The 14,901-nt window shown below is 33.4% G+C and overlaps 1 protein-coding gene and 1 long non-coding RNA gene across 5 annotated transcripts in view; one reads left to right on the top strand and one right to left on the bottom strand.

Moving 5' to 3' along the window:
• Positions 1–14,901, bottom strand: part of LOC149653854 (plexin-B-like) — a 145,252-nt gene that overhangs the window by 94,131 nt on the left and 36,220 nt on the right. The gene's annotated exons all lie outside the window — the stretch shown is intronic.
• LOC149653855 (uncharacterized) lies at positions 1,876–3,326 on the top strand. The gene is made up of 2 exons (XR_016370805.1): positions 1,876–2,340; positions 2,409–3,326. It is a non-coding gene; the product is annotated as an uncharacterized LOC149653855 (long non-coding RNA).

Genomic DNA, 14,901 nt, shown 5'->3' with positions numbered 1-14,901 from the left:
CTCTCTCTACATCTCTAACTACCATTAACCTTTAGAACTAAAATAAACTTTCAGCTTTTAGCTAAAAATTCAAGACCATAGGGGTCAATGAACCCCCATATACAATATAAAGAAATAATTTAATAATATAGAATAAAAACTTAAAATAAAATTAAGTTAAAATTTTTAATAAATGTGGCATAAGTTTATAAGTGATATGTTCCTTCCAAAAGTATGACACTTGGTAATGCTACTGAGAGACTTCCAGCTCGAGATAACTAGTTCGAGAAGGAGAACGACAATTAAGCGAGTCAATTGAAGTACTTACTACACTCGGTGGTGGTTAATTAATTTTGTATCAGGACTTAAGTTCCATCTAGCTCTCCTATTTAGTCTGTATTACTAACTAGGCCTTTGACAGCAGCGCCTCATGCACCAGGCGTACGTCGCTTTACCTCGAATCTATGTCCTACCTAGGCTATCACTTCAATATTACAAGCTCGTGCAGTTTCTAAGTTACCAGAATTTACAAACTTATGGATAGCCAACATATCTTATAAACTTATGAAGTGGACAGTCCATGGTCGCTCTGTTGTGGTTGGTTGTTTGGTGTACCGGTACATTACGGCCATGAAAACGCAATTGAAGGAGCAACTAGAAAATTTAATAAGTCTTTTTGGGAGCAAAAATTCTGAGGCAGAAAAATATATAAAAAAAAAATTGTAGGAATTCCGTCAATCAGAAGCCGAGATTGAAAACAGCGAAGAACATCTGACTTCTACATCCCAAATGCAGTTTGCAAAGACTACTTTCATCACTTTACATTACGTATTAATCCGCCATAGCTTTCTTAAGTTTGCAAGCTACGTTTGGTAAAAGGCGCTCGAGCTAAGAAAAAAAATTCTTAAGAAGAAAAAGAAGAGAGAGAGAGAGATGAAATGGTTTTCGTCTTTCCAACATTTTTTTCTTTTTTTCCTTTTTTTTCATTTTTCTTTTTGGATATTTTGGAAAAAAGGCATTACCTTTCCACTCGTCCTCTAAGACTTCACTTTTATCCCCCCCCTTTTTTTTCTTAAAGTGAATTTCATTCTTAGAATGCATCAAGATCAAAGCTATAACCCCTACACAAATCTCTACCTAAAATTTAAGGTTACGGCTTCGAACGTTCAGTGACCATTCAAGTTGATCTATTCTATTTTGGATTAGTTTACAAACCGTAGTCATGGGATGTGAAATGCCAAAATAGAGAAATTATTTCGGTGATTAAATAGGCAATGTTGAACTGATTAAATATGTACTGTCAGAAGTATAAGGCCTACTTCTCTTCTTTGAGAAGTTACTCTTCTTCTATTATCCCCTTCTGGTTTCGTGGAATTCATTAAATAGGTATGTTTTAACTGATTAACAAATACCCCCTCGAGCTCAGTAAATCTTACAGAAAATCATTACAATGCAATTGTTACATTTCAGTCTGATAATGAGTGCCAATTGCTATCAAAGCTCATTTGATAAGATTTCACAAATAATAATTAACAGATGAAAATCATCGAAATGTTTGTATATAAATACAATTTTGATTGAAAACTTTAGATTTCTAATTTTAAATAATTCAAAGCTTCAAGAAACAGAAAGAGAGTGAAATTTTATATCTTCAAGTACGCTTCGATAAAAGAAGGAAATTCAAGAGAATTTCAATATAAATTTGCTTAAAGGGGCCAGGGGCGGACGTACCCCCTTCATAATAACGTTATTTAAAATGTCCCCCCAAAAATCGTTTGATCTTTTCAAGAAAGTTTTCAAGAATCTTTATACTTAATTTCATAACAATCCAATCATCATCGAAAAATGATTTCAAGAGCTTTTATCTCTCTTTCCCTCTTAAAAGCGAAGGACTTGTTCAAAAATTTAGAGAGAGAACAAATTATTGAGTTTTAAGAAACAAACGGGAGCAGGCATCACAAAAGTTAAGTTTAATTTTAATTTGTAGATGTTAAGCCTTTGTTGTTTTTTTAATTGTCAAGTTTAATGTCGGGTAGGCGTTAAGCCTTTGTATTTTAATTGTAAAGTTTAATGTAGGGTTGGCGTTAAGCCTTTGTATTGTAATTTTAAAGTTTGTGGGGTAGGCGTTAAGCCTTTGTTGTATTTTAATTGTCAAGTTTGTAGGGTTAAACTTTAAGCCTTTGTATTTTAATTGTCAAGTTTGTAGATTACGGAGGAGATACGGCGGTTCATGGTTAGGTTAGGTTTTTAACTGTAATAATTGCAAAATCAGTATTTTCAAAATACTGCAAACGAAGTAAATGTAAAGAACCCTTTTCAAGATAAAAAAATATATATAGGAATGGTTAATTAAAAGAATGGGTACGTACTATGTAGGTTAAACCACGCCCACCTAAATATAGTTTAATTGTTTTATTATTTTTTTTTAGTCTTAACATGATTTAATTTAATGCAATTTGAAGTGAGATAGGAAATTCAGAGTGAGATTATACGGCTTGAAAAACGGGAAAACCGTTTCCCCAACCTCCTTAATGATTTTCGTCGCATTGTGTGCTAGTGTGTGACATTAGGTTAAATTTTAAAGGTGCAATGGATGAAAATTGGGTTATAAATTAAGATTAGGTTTGTGAAGGAAATTTTACAATAACAAAAATTATTTAAAAGAAATGTCAAATATAAATTTGAAAATGAGAAAAATATTAATATACCAAAAAAAGTCAAAGACAAATGAAGGCATTTAAAAATATACCCAACGAAAATCAGGTAACATTACAATACCCCTTTATAACTCTTCTATTCTACGGTTGAAGGGAGTTAGAAAACCTTTATAGAATCATTTAAAAGTACTTAAAAAGTGTGTCCCCATACAGCTTAGTATTATCCGGCTGAGGGAGGGAGATTGTATATTATATGACCCTAACCCTAAGCCTAACGTCACGCACTTTACTGGCTAGCTAATCCCCTACTACCAACCAGTAAGAAGCAGACGAAACATTGCATGAAAAAGGACCATTTTCTAGAGCAGGCAGACCCTACGCAAGGCTCGCTAATGGATTAACGTGATACTATCAGTGTTCCGGCATGTTAACTCAAGAACAACCAAAAAATAACTTCATACGCTCGCTTATATCGGATCGTAAATAACGTCGCACGCAATGCAATGCAATGCATTCTGGGTGGACACAAAAAGAGAAGACGAAAATATGGTATATGTTGTTGTACATAAGCAACAAACACATTAACCCCCAGTGAATCGGGTCCTGAGGAATTTTTGGAGACAATGGTTTCTCATTGTTATTGTTATATTGTACTTCAAAGGTTAAGATTAAAATTATTTGGTCTAATGATTTTCACACGATGATAAAAATTAGATTTAAAAGGTTAAGGAAAAATCTTTTCCATCCATTTTTTTGAAAGATAGGCTTGGAAAATCAAAGGAAAATCCAGGTTTTTGAAAAATAGGCTTAGAAAATCCAAGAAAAATCCAGGTTTTTGAAAAATAGGCATAGAAAATCAAAGAAAAATCCTGGTTTTTGAAAAATAGGCATAGAAAATCAATGAAAACTCCAGGTTTTTGAAAAATAGGCTTAGAAAATCAATGAAAACTCCAGGTTTTTGAAAAATAGGCTTAGAAAATCAAAGAAAAATCCAGGTTTTTGAAAAATAGGCTTAGAAAATCAAAGAAAAATCTGGTACTAAGAAAAATAGACCTAAAAGACCCCAAAACATTATAAACCTTCTTGAAAGGGACCATTCAATGTCTCACATAACTCTATCGCGGTCTACGTAATGAAACACGTGAAATATAGAAACCGTTTAATTCGTTACTGATTGACCTTGAAATAAATAAATAAATAAATAAAAAATAAATTAGGTGGTGTTAAGAAAAAGAAAGTGGCGAGCTTAAATTGTAGGGCCTCAAAACCCCTATTGGTGGATGGTGTTTTTTTTAAGCCGATACTCGTCAGTCAGATGTCATAAGTTTGACGAAGCGAGCAATGTATAATGGCAGATCAGGAAATTCCCCCTTATAATACATACACAATATCAGAAGATAAGATAAATCCCAACCCATGCATGCCTGCATACTCCTTCCTCAATATACAGCATTAAAACCACGCTTAATATTATGTTTGACATATTGCCTATACACAGGAGCTCATATAAACAAGAGTATGAATTCATAATTTAATTGTAGGCATAGTATTTTTCCTATTGAATTTTAGTATTTTTTTCCTACAGAATTTTAGTATTTTTCTTATTGAATTTTAATATTTTTCCTACTGAATTTTAGTATTTTTCCCACTGAATTTTTTCCTACTTGCGCACTCAAGTTTATTAGCTCCTGATGCAGTGTCTTTAGTCTGTCTTAGTTTTTTACGTAGTAGAGTGTTTGAGTGATGAGTTGTATCTCTCGAAGCATGGGAACGAAAGATTTCTCGTCTTTGTCCGTCGACGTTCAATGACGGATATGTTATAAGCTGGCCTCTCACTTTCTACTTTGTCCCCTTTTTCCTTCCTTAGTAATTGTTCGAGGTTTTGTACATTGTAACCGCATAAAAGGCACGCCATAATATAATCACTAATTGTATGCCTAAAAATAATCGGTCGAAAACCTCTCTATGGAATAACAGATGGTATCTAAAATACTGAAACTTTTTCGACCAAATGAATTTTGAATATCTTCAAAACGTCACAACTGCGGTAAATTTAAATATAATTACAAATTATTGTAGGGGCTGGTAGATAAAATTACGCTCTATCCAACGGTACCAAAAACGTAGTTCTACCTCAATTAGATCTCGAGATAATTAACTTTTAAAAATAATTCGTAATTATGCTAAAAAGTGTAATTGGAATATCACTCTAATCTTCAATACTCTTTGCTATTACATTTTTAAAAACTGGCGCGTGAATTTTATCAATTGTTAAAGCGCGAGAAAAGTTTGAAAAGTAGGCTTAAGGAATACAGAACACGTGGCGTTACTCTATAAATTATAAAAGCGCGCGAAATTAACAATTGAAAGTTTGAAAAAATAGGCTTAAGAAATAGAAAGCACGTGGCATTAGAAAAGCGCGTGAAACTGAACTGAACAAATTTAAAACAAGGCTTAACAAAATTTCTGGAGACTTTGAAAGAAGGTGTTAATATTTTCAACGCAACAAAAAACGAGAGAGAAAATAAAAAAACATGACAAGACATTTAATTTAAAAAACTGGTAGGCGGGAAACGTCCGATGAATTTATACGATATATTGACTGACGTCAAAAAAGAACTTTTCGCGCTTCGAGCTTATCGAGAGTCCAGAAAAAAAAAGCCATTAAACCATCATTGAAAAGGACGCCACATCACCCTTAAAATGCTTAATTGTCAAAGCTACGCGGAGTAATACGTTGCTATATATTCCCATAGTTAAAAATAGTCCATGGTCATTTTTCTATAAATAGTAACCAGTCGGTAGAAATAAATTTAGCTTATCAAAAATTCATGGTTTTCTTTTCATACCTGCAAAATTATCTCGCCTACGCTAGCTGTATTGAAAAAAAAAAGAAGACAAAATTCTATACTGTCTATAGTGACCCCCCCTTAAAGGACCGCCCAATTTTTCGGGCCAAAATTTAATATAGCAATCGGCAGATATATATATGCCTTTGCAAGAAGTTGTACCAATAAATAATAAGTTAATATATTTAATAAATAAATAAAAAATTATGTCTGGTATGAAATTGATACTTCATAATTTAGTGTTTTTGGTAGAAGACCTAATCTCTAAAGAAAGAATTTATGGACTTTATATTTAGTTTCAAATACAGAATTTCCCTGAAATTTTAAAATAAATCCAATGTTCTTACATATTTAAAATAATTTCCAAGAAAATCCAAAGCAAATATTAAAGAAAGCAACCTAACCTAAGTAAATTTACCTATTTCAATTTTAATTTTAATTTTTAGAGCTTTTCTTAAATTGAATATTTTAAAAATTAATAACGATAAAACACCTATAAATAATTAAATCCTATAAAAATATACAGAATATAAAAAATAAATAAAATCAACCTAACTTAAAGTATTAGTGTTTCAATTTTTAGTAAGTAAATTTACCTATTTCAACTTTAATTTTTAGAGCTTTTCTTAAATTGAATATTTTAAAAATTAATAACGATAAAACACCTTTAAATAATTAAATCCTATTAAAATATACAGAATATAAAAAAATTAAATAAATCAACCTAACCTAACCTAAAGTATTAGTGTTTCAATTTTTAGAGCCACAAACTCAGAAATTCTAGCTAATAAAATAGATTTTAAATTTATGGAATAGGGACAGACAAACATAATTAGGAAAAACAATAAACACCCCCTAAATGATTAAATCCTTGTAAAATATAAAGCGCTCTAGAGGAGGCATAATGATAGGTAAGGTAAGGTAAGGTATAGATAGAACTTATGTAATCTTTCAATCTCCTAACACGAAAGGTTGTGCACGAGACTTTTCCCGCCTCTTTTTTCTTTTTTTTTTTAAAAAAAAAAACGATCCTCAAAAAGCGCGCGCTCTGCTCTGAATAATGATTCAAATTCCACTGCCTTCCCAAGAAGACCAATTAAGCCTTGTCCATTGTTAGGCCTTGGCTAATCTCCGAACGTTTTTGAAACAACGCAGGGGAGGGGAGGGGCACGCAATAATTTCAAATTCACGCTCAGAGGTTAATTTCCCAGCACACCGTGATGTTCAAGTTAACGTGAGCAGATATACGCCAATAACGTTTCGGCTAAAAAGAAAAACAGCCAAACTTTTCGGCAAAATATCTCCCCCCCTCCCTCTTCTCCCCTAAGGGGAAAATATTTTTAGACGCAAATTCGTGATAAGAAATTATAAATAATTTTACGCTTGGTCCCTAACTTGTATTTTTAATATAGAAAAAAAGAATGATTGATTTAGTTTAATAGATTTTAAATAAACGATATTTTAATCGTTTTTTTATAAATATTTGCAATTTTTCACGCTTAAATATCCTGGTGGTATTTAATGGAAATAAAGAATCTTCACTTTTGATTTGATTTTGATTTTTAGTTTCCAGGTGTTAATTATGCTTATTGAAGTTAACTGGAATTTTCCATGAATAGGAATTAATTTCTTCATTAAAATTATTAAAGTATTCCATGATTTGCTTGAAATTCAAATGAAATTTCATTGAATCACAAAACCATGAAAAAATACTTGATGATCTTAGCCTATTTCCATGAAATTTCCACCAGAGTTTCCATGATATTTCCGAATTTCTCATGGTACGAAACCTCCAAAAATTTCAAACCAATTATATATAGGCCTAATCGTAAGGTTTAATCTTACCCAATTTTTTTTAAAATGTATCCCATTTTTCAATGCAGGCAAACTGCCTTTAAACTTAACATAACCCTAGAACATACATCTCAAACCGAACGAACCCCGTTCCTAAAAATGAAGGAATTTGCCTGTAAGCCGAAAACCCTGGCTTATATACCCCGGGCCCTTAAACCCTACTATTTCCCTAACCCTAAATCTCCCTGAAAAGAAAAAAATTAAAACTAAGGGATTTTTTTTCATCTTTCTTAGCATAGGGCCCTGGTTCGCATAAAAGAAGCTATTTATATCATGCAAGAAAAAAATGAGGGGTACAACCCCAGGGGGATCGAGCTAGATTCCACGTTCTTACGTTATAACATAAGTAAATAAATGCCTCTACAAGTTAAAAAAAAACCCTGACTTTCAAAGTGGAGATAAATTCCTAATAGCAAACCGATTCTACAATATTTTTGTATTTAAAAATAGCCCTATAAAATAATTTTTAATCTTTTTAACTTATTTGAAATTATTATTTACTTATGATTATAAGAATAACCGTTGGGTTGGGTGGGGGGTTTGAACTCAAAGCCCCCTCACTCCTTGATGAGGCTATTCAATGGTGGGGGGGGGGGGGGTAAGGATAAAGGTGGGAGGGGGGGGGGGTAGAAAGGGGTCTTTATCAAAATTGTAGCCCGTGTCCCTGGCATTAATCAAGACTCTGCTAGATGTACCCTATAATATTCATTTCCCAATCTTTAATAACTCGCTTTTCTTAAGGGACTAAAAAAAATGTAGGAAAAAAAAAAATTCTCGTCCCTAGAAGATGGATCGAATACTTGCCCAAATTTCATATAAACTTTTGTTAAAATCTACGAGAAATTAACCTTAGGAGTTTATTTTAAAATATCCGACCCCTCGTATATGGTTTGCACGCGCAATAATGAAGCATAAAATTTTTTAGTCTCAATAGGGGTTGACTACTTGCCAAAATTCCATACACTTTAATTAAAATCTATAGGAAATTAACGTTAGTTTATTTTATAATTATCCGACCCCTCTTAATTTGCACGCGCAATAATAAGGGGAAAAAATCTAGTCCCAATAGGGGTTGGATACTTGCCAAAACTTCATACCTCGCATCATACACTTTAATTAAAATATACGAGAAATTATTAATCTTATTTATTTTATAATTATCCGACCCCTCTTCAGTTTGCACGCGCAATAACGAAGCATATAAAAATACAGTCCCAATAGGGGTCGAATACTTGCTAAAATTTCATAAGTTTAATTGGAATCTGTAAAAGGAAAGGGTTAATTGTTCGACCCCCTAAAAATCTGCACGCGATGAAAATGCACGTGCTCTGACTGGATTTAGTATATATACATTACCATGGCAACCGATAAGAGGGTCACGTGGTTTCTCAAAACAATATAGGTTGAGAAATAAAGAGTAATAGCATCTAATGTTATTATCTTACTAAGCCCGATACAGTCAAAAAGATGGAGATGCTATTTTTATTTTTAATTTATAGGTAGCCCTAGCAATAAATATATATTTTATATTTTAAACAAATCTCAATTTAGAAAAGGTTTTTGGAAAAAGATCTTTTCTCTTTCATATTAAACTTAATCTCATAAACCGAAACTTTTCTCTCCCCCGCTTTTTCTTAAAATAAACTTCCTTTATTATAAAATAAGATGCATATGTGTCTATATAGTATTTGAGTGGCTTGGAAAACTGCAAGGAAAAAATGGGATTTCAGTGGATATTTTTTTGAACTTTGGGAAAAGCAAGGAGATACAGCGGGAGCCAGGAGGGGTTTTACTAAATCAATCAGAAAAGCCAAACCCCAACCCCTTTGTGACGTCATACTTAGTTTGGTATGGGAGTTTTGGAATATTACCATTTTTAGGTCGTTAGAATATTTTTGGAGATCTCTCTCTATATATACGAATTTCCAACTGGAGATAAAATTTTCTGAATAGGTTTTATCTGGTTTAATACATGAATTCATTGAATAATTGAGATATGGCTTAGACGTAATGTCGGCTCAAAACATCTGTCCGTCTAATTTTAGACCGTTGACCATAGCTAAGCCTTGTACTAAAGTTATGAAATGTTGATAAATATCCCAGTGAGGTTTGTATAACAATTTGATTCATTGTTTCATTATAATGAAGCACTTTTCACGAAATAATCTTTTTCTTCCCTTGAATTTATTGAATTTCCTTGATAATTCCATGAGTTTTATTAATATAGTATTTGACCGATCTACGAAATGTATGTACTTGGATACCAGAACTCAAAATAATACTTTCCGAATTTTAAAGCCACCCTTTGAGATTTTCCTTGAATCCATTGAATTTCGTGGATAATTCCATGAGTTTTCCAATCATAATTTTTTATACATATACGGAATACAAAAATAATTCGCAAATTTAAAGTCCCTTGAATGCATTTAAGCCCCAATTTATTTTAAATTTCGATAATATTTCCATTACGTTCAAATTTAATTTAAATTTTAATCTCACCGTCAATTTTATCCTTTAGTAAAATTTTAATTTAATTTTATCCCAAATTAATTTAACGTCCCTTAACATTTAAAATTTAAGCCTAAATTCAATATTAATTTTCATGACATTTCCAGAACCTTAAAAAATTAATTTTATAATCTCACCCTCAATTTTACACTACGCCATAAAATTTTAATTTAATTTGATCCCAAATTAAACACTAGGGCCTATATAACAAAACGTAAAACTTCTTTTTAAGTACACGCAGTACAAAATATACTTTTTAAATTTAATCGATTTCCTTAGGAGTTTTTCCTTAAGACCCCAGCCCCCATCTTGGTGTAAGTAAGGTTAAGGCAAAGGTTTTACAGGCGTGGTGTGGTGTACTTAAGTACTATAAAATACCCAGCAGGCTCGAGGGGGTAGACACTTGAGAACTCAGGTGTACAATATGTCTTGAACTCAATGTACTGTCAAAGATGAACTCTGAGTTCCGAAGGCTTTGAACTGTCAAAGCTGAACTCTTTTGAACTCAGGTGTAGACAGAGATCCAGAGCGTCTACCCCCTCGGCAGGCTGCATGCATGGTACAGTACAGCACATCTCAGGCACCACCATAATACAATAGATCCTCGTGACCACCAGTAATATCATTAAGGTATTCTATAGTTATTCCAGCATCACGCTGCATGGCCCAAGAAGAACTACTCATCTTCTTTTTGTTATAAAAATTACCACGCCGGCTAAAGGGCCTTAGTAAGACCCCCCCCCAAAGGGGTCAGGAAAAAAGGGGCCCTACGTATAATTACTCGGAGCTTAACGTGAACCAAAAATAATAAAAAAGAAAAGAAGCTTTCGAAATTTGATTAAAAACTTTATTTAAAAAAAAATAATAAAATAAAAAAGATACCTAGGCCTAGGCCTGGCTCGTAAAAAGAAGAAAATGAAAAATTTTTAAGTATAGTTAAGGGAGACGTGCCGCTACTTATGTTAAATAAAATTCGAGGGGATCCTTACTATGGTAGCATATTATAAAAATTAAAGGTAAATTGGGGAATTAATGTTCACTCTTGAAATCCCAAAGGGGTATTCAACAATTTTAATCATTTATAACCCTTTTAATGGAAAATTTTTAACTAACATAACTGATTATAGCTTAAAAGAAGGGCCTTTTTCTAAATATAAAAATAATTAAATATTTAAAAATAAATAAATAAATTATCACTTATTACAATATGATAATTAGTGCATTTAATTAGTCAAGTTAAAAATAATCAAGGACTACTGCCTCGCCATCCGCCATTGTTTTAGTGGCGTCTGCTACTTTTCCTTTAACTTTTGAGATAGATGGACTCATTGCATCTTTCCTGTTAAACCATTGTCAGACCAAGGCCCAAAAACTCTTCTTTCGCCAACTACGTTTCCAAATTTAAAGGCTAATTCATATTAGATTCTGCAGAGAGTTGCCAAGCAAGTTCTTCCCAGAAATCACCTAGTCCATATCTAAGAGAATAGGGTAGGGTTCTAAGCCGTTGCATGGGCATTCCCTGGCCCTAAGTTGCATGGTAAGTTATGGTCCGTTATCTACACTGACTGTACTGAGAATTTGTCGGACACTAGGCCTATATATTTCTCAACCCTTAGAGGTAGAGAGCTACGTGGATAATAATGTCCAAGGCTTTCACCGTATTGCCCCTATACACGTGAACATATTAGCTATCCTACTCTATTGGCTTGGAAGTATATATTAATAAACAACGTCTCTTTACAGCGCGGACAAGGCGGGGCAAGCACTGGCTAAGTTTAAATCAAGTTGAACCGCGAATTTCGGTGATGAGTGAGTTACATAAGTGAAATAATATTCAACTAAGTTCCAGACTCGCCTAAGAATTTATTACATTAAAGGGATGTAGAAAGTGTAATGTAAAGGGGGGGGGTCGGGAACTATATTTTGAAGTGGTAGTGGTAATATTTACTTTAGAAGTGATTGGGCAATGTCACGTGGAACGGTGGAAGGACTCGCTACGCAATTCAAACACGTGCAGTAGACCTCTATTTGATGGAAGATAAGCTTGATATAGGCTTTAATTGGAACCCTAATTATGTACAAGCATCACACGATTATCATTGGCAACACGAAAATAAGGAACTTATAGCGAAATTAATTTACTTATGGAGTTGGGGTGTGCTATGTACGGTAGCTCCTCTTTCCCGCCATACATTATCATTACGTCAGACATAAATATGCCAGAGCGCGAGCTCTCGCGCCAACTAAAACGATGAAACATTGCCTATTTGCGCGCGTGCTACACCATATTCTTTTTCCCGCCATTTTCAATCTCGCGCCAAAAAAAATATCCACGTGCTTTTTAATAAAATAAAACACGTTAACCAAAAACCTTTACAGTTTACTAAGATAGTCAAATTATGGCTCTCAAAATTAAAAATTAAAATTAACGGCAACAATGGGACTAGATCTTTAAAGTTAACTTCAAACTTAACTTACTTCGACGCGATTTAAATGAATTAAAGAGAGTTGAATTACTACACGGGGAATTTGGGAAAGTTTGTTTATAAATTGAGTTAAAATCCCTCATTTGTTGTTGTTGTATATATCTAAAGGAAATACTTTTAAACTTAGTTTGAAGATATCTGGAGAGGAGAGAAGTTCTAAAGTAATGTCTATAATTAATTTAAAATAACATCTTTAAGTCTAAGGAGATCCAAACAAACCAATACGTCTCTCATTATAAATAAATATACATATATACATAATTAAAAACATTTCTTTGATCATTTAACATTCCCTTTAAATTGTATTTATCCTTTTGAGAAACGTCTCAAAGGAAAGAGAAGATTTAACTAAATTTCGTCTCGAGAATCGTCATAATTTTTATTCAAGTTTTACCTAGTTTTAGAAAGTTTGAAAAAAAAAAAGAATTTTAGTAGCTTTTGGTTCAAAGTTTCTAATTTTCCCATGAGCCTTTGCGTTCTGTCTCTATCGATAGCGTGTCTGCTAGTTTCGGTCTGCGCGTAGGCTGTGTAATAGGATTTATCGCGATTCTATCCAAAGTTTGAATTTAAATAATTAATAATCGAGAAAAGATTTCAAATGAATATTTAAAGATACGACGCTATTTAAATTTTAAAAATTGAATCACAAACTGTTTTGGGTAAAACCATAAGTTTATATACTATGTTACATGATAAGTATGACACTAGCTATACTATTCGTAATGCTACCTGGAGACCTACAGCTCGAGATAACTAGTTCGAGAAGGAGAACGACGGAAGCGACTCAATTGAAGTACTTACTACACTCGGTGGTGGTTAATTAATTTTGCGGGACTTCTTCCATCTAGCTCCTATTTAGTCTGCATTACTAATTAGGCCTTTGACAGCAGCACCAGGCGTACGTCAGTCGCTTTACCCTGAATCTATGACCTACCTAGGCTATCACTTCAAAATTACAAGCTCCAGTTTCTAAGTTACCAGAATTTACAAACTTATGGATGGCTGACATATCTTATGAACTTATGGTGGTAAAATGGATGTACCGCGACAAGAATTCCGCACCCAAAAAACGCTGCTTAAAACATTCAGTTTGATTTCTGTTGGTGACCTTTTCATGTATGTTAAAATAAAAAAAAACCCAAGGAAATTTTGTTTTATACTTTTTCAGTTTATTCGCGAATCGTCCGTCGAAGCCTTTGTTTTAACGAATTCAGAACACGAACTAAAGTTTCTTACATCAGGGACGTTACCTATAGCTCAAGGGGGCGAAAGAATACTGACCCTATATTGAAGTTGTCACGTATACCCCCCCTAGCTGGTACGGGGTGAAATGGCACGTGATAAAGGTGACAGGGGACACCGCTAGGGGGTGGGGCGATGCCCCATAACCTCCCCCTCAATTCTTTGTTTCAATAAAATAATAAATATGTTCGCATTTATAAAGTTTCAAAAAAAAGTTGAAGTTGAATATTTTATTTTCTTTTCTTTCAATATCACGTGCTTAAACTGTTAGTAAAGTCACGTGCAAATTTTCGTTAAGCCTTTTTTTAATTTTTAAAATTGCACGTGGTTTTAAAATGTCAGAGTCGAATTAAATTTAGCGCGAGATTTGATAAAAATTTCGCGCGAATTCACAATGGCGTTAGACATGGAACGTGTCACGTGAATTTTATTAACAAGAAGGCAGGGCGTTACGCGATTGGTCGGAGGTGCTAATTTAAAATTATCCATGAAATCTCATTTGAACTTATTTGAATTATTAAAAAAAATCACTCTGAGGTATTTCCTAAAATGTTTTTCACTACGCAGATTGGTTTTATAATTAGTAGAAGAATCGACCTAAAGATAAAGAACACTGAACACTTGATTTTCCATTTCACCCTCCCTTTAATAACCGGTTAGCTAAAGGTTTTTAAGGCGTGTTCGGAATTATATTAAATCCACAAAGAATAGTTCCATCTAAGAAAGTATAAGAAGTAAAAAAAAACTGGTCGAAAAAAATGCTATAAATGGGAACTAGGATAAAATCTTAAGGGATGAATTCGAGCCAAGGCCTAACAAAAAAAAAAAAAGAACAGAAAAAAAACATATGAGGAAGAAGAAGGTGCGGAGAGATAAACGTGAGCGGAAAACACAAAATAGTCCCATTCCCCAAGTTCTCAAAGCGAACTATAGTAAAGATCCCCCGATTCCTGGCTACCCAGAAGCGCGTGATCCGAATGACGTAGACGAAACGATCATAGATATAATAAATCAGTGTATAATAATAAAGGGGTCATTGGTAAAACACTTCAATCCAATGTTCATAATCATAACTTGTGCTAGGGGGTGCATGCATCCCTTACAGTGGTCAAGCAAAATCGACTGGTCATTATCGATTCTCAAAATTTATTATTTCCCATAGAACAATCCCACTGTCCTTTAATTACCCTTTCTTTTTGGAAGAGCACTCTATATACTTCTTATATCTATGGTTTAGACAGGACGGAAACACGTGCACGTGGCACGAGCTTCTATATCCCCTGGAAGACACTATACTCTTTTTCCTACATTGCACGAGCAAAATAC

The sequence above is a fragment of the Phalangium opilio genome, unplaced genomic scaffold (genome assembly GCF_054372755.1).
Source record: "Phalangium opilio isolate 3A_F unplaced genomic scaffold, DU_Popi_V2 ptg000081l_1, whole genome shotgun sequence".
In the NCBI taxonomy this organism is placed as follows: Eukaryota; Metazoa; Arthropoda; class Arachnida; order Opiliones; family Phalangiidae; genus Phalangium; species Phalangium opilio.
The sequence above is the reverse complement of the archived record's forward strand: the minus strand, read 5'-3'. Positions and strand labels throughout refer to the sequence as shown.